At 39.1% G+C, this 2,464-nt stretch overlaps 3 non-coding genes across 3 annotated transcripts; all 3 read right to left on the bottom strand.

Annotated features, from left to right (window-relative positions):
* Positions 1-309: 309 nt before the first annotated feature.
* Positions 310-382, bottom strand: Trnaa-agc (transfer RNA alanine (anticodon AGC)). Its single transcript has one exon. It is a non-coding gene; the product is annotated as a tRNA-Ala (tRNA).
* Positions 383-1,595: 1,213 nt separating this feature from the next.
* On the bottom strand, positions 1,596-1,667 carry Trnap-ugg (transfer RNA proline (anticodon UGG)). Its single transcript has one exon. It is a non-coding gene; the product is annotated as a tRNA-Pro (tRNA).
* An 88-nt stretch (positions 1,668-1,755) lies between these two features.
* Trnaa-agc (transfer RNA alanine (anticodon AGC)) lies at positions 1,756-1,828 on the bottom strand. Its single transcript has one exon. It is a non-coding gene; the product is annotated as a tRNA-Ala (tRNA).
* Positions 1,829-2,464: the final 636 nt, after the last annotated feature.

Raw genomic sequence — 2,464 nt, 5'->3', positions numbered from 1 at the left:
GATATGCTGCAATGGTTGACAGTTAATCAGAGGATTGCGTACAACAGTTTGATTTTCATATACAAAATGAAGAAAGGAATGTTACCATCTTATTTATTGGACGGGTCAGCAGTACGGAATCGATATACACAGATACAATACAAGAAGAGCTCAAGATTTTAGATTAACAAACACGAAAAAAGAGATGACAACATGTGACAGATATGTGTGGTTTCCCAAATTATACTTACAACACTCCAAAAAATTACAAAATATGTCTACAATTTATTCTGTTTACCACTTCGAAACAAAATTTAAAAAATATTACTCTGGAGATGCGGGGCATCGATCCCCGTACCTCTCACATGCTAAGCGAGCGCTCTACCATCTGAGCTACATCCCCTGATGAAATTTACTCGACAGAAGTTATATTTGAACTAAATCGTCCAACACATCTGCTGAAATGGTGTAGAATCCCAAAACAACAAATTTCGACGGAAGAACAGAAAGTCTCTCCCACTCAGTCAGAGAGTGTGAGAGAGTATTCCAGCAATTGCGAGCTCAGCATTGTCTGTCCACGGGGGAAAACCAGAGAGCAATTCGAATGTGTGACGCTGTGCGGACGACTACTGTTTGTGTGCTGAAGTGCCGGTTTATTTCACAAGAAACGAAGCGAGCAGAGGAACAAACAAATAAATAATAACAAAAGCAACAGCAGCCGCAAACGGACGCCGCGGCGCACAAGCTAGAGCTGGGCAAGACCATGAATAAATTAGGTTGATTTGTTTTCACTTCCACCCGAAGGTTGACTTCAGTCATTCCGTCCGTCCGATGCGACTCGCCACCGCGTCTCATGGCGGCAAAGGCGACGACCAGGGGAAATCTCACGCCGAAGGAAACACGTGGCTTGCTGTCGTTGTTGCTTTGTTTGAACGTGGTTTATGCGAAAAAAGGCGAACAGAACACACTTCACGAAAGTGAGTGTTGTTTGTGTGTTTGTTCGCGCCAGCGTTTTATCCATCGATGCAACCAACAAAACCACCAATTAATAAATTTTGGTCGGCTTGATGTGATTGGAGCTTTTGGGAAGAATGTCAGTTTGCTGTTAAATTCCTTTAACAAATAGTTATTAGAGCAAGATTTGTGTCGATTCTACAGCCTCAAACCAATCGATAAGGTTTCCGGAATCAATCTAGCTTTATGGGGAGGGATGAGTGTTTACACGCGTGAGCTTTCCAAGAATATTCAATTGGAATTCGTAGAATATGTTCACGGTTTTGATGCCGCAAATTAACATATTATGGCGCAAAACAAAGCGCTTGTTGGTGCTTTTGTTGAACTAATTACTGGATAAATTTGTTGAACACAATTTTAAAATTTTTTATTTATTTTTTTGAAATCTGACAAACATTATTACACTGTTTTGGGAAGCCTTTTTTTTCTTTGTTTGTCCGCAGTGGGACGGCTAAGACCAAAATGGTCCAACTCGCCATTTGGAAAGCTTCATTTGTTTATCGAGTATGGGAAGAAATGAAGAAATAAGAGTTTATTTTTATTGGTGGTTTTATGTGTGCAGCTTTGAGGTTAACCCATTGGGAACTCGGCAAAAAAGATCAGGGCTCAACCGGGATTTGAACCCGGGACCTCTCGCACCCAAAGCGAGAATCATACCCCTAGACCATTGAGCCGCTTGTTTGTGTGGGTCCTTGATTGTTTTGAAAAATTACTGTTGCAGCTTGAAATCGATTTATAGTTGTACTAGCAAAAATGTTATCTTGGAGATGCGGGGCATCGATCCCCGTACCTCTCACATGCTAAGCGAGCGCTCTACCATCTGAGCTACATCCCCGTTATGCTATATGAGTGAAAAATGCTGTTCATAAATTTACTTTGGGAACGAAAGCTGCTTCGCACGGAAATGGAAACACCATTGATTGAAAGGGAAGCTTTATAAACATCGCCAGAAGTTGTTTAAAAAAACACGGGTGGTTTTTCTTGCGTATTTAAGCTTCGCAAGTGGAATAAGTTGTGCTTTGTTACTGTTTAAAACTGATATTGTTAAATCAACTATGAATTCACTGCACCTGTACAGAGTAAACAGAGAAAAGTTTTGCCGGAATCTATTTAGAGTTGTATATCAATGCTTGGTTTCATTTTCAAATATTTCTAATTTAACTATATTTATATTGCACAATGAATTCTCATTAAATGAAATTTTCTACAACTGAAGTGACATTTTTTTGACACTATGCGGAAGCCATATCTGTCTTGATATCAAAAATATAAGATGCAAAGGATGAACAAGGAATAAAATATGTCTATTCCTCTTCTACCATTTGAAATTTTTATGAACATTTTTCCACCTATATTATGAGAGCACTATTTCGAGAAATCAGAATGCAGAGTCAGTTTTAAGAATCATCTGTATTTGTTTTTTTTTTTCGATAATTTGTTTTCGTCCGATAACTTCCTGCTGTTCATGGTG

The sequence above is a fragment of the Uranotaenia lowii genome, chromosome 3, assembly GCF_029784155.1.
Source record: "Uranotaenia lowii strain MFRU-FL chromosome 3, ASM2978415v1, whole genome shotgun sequence".
NCBI classification, from domain to species: Eukaryota; Metazoa; Arthropoda; class Insecta; order Diptera; family Culicidae; genus Uranotaenia; species Uranotaenia lowii.
The sequence above is the reverse complement of the archived record's forward strand: the minus strand, read 5'-3'. Positions and strand labels throughout refer to the sequence as shown.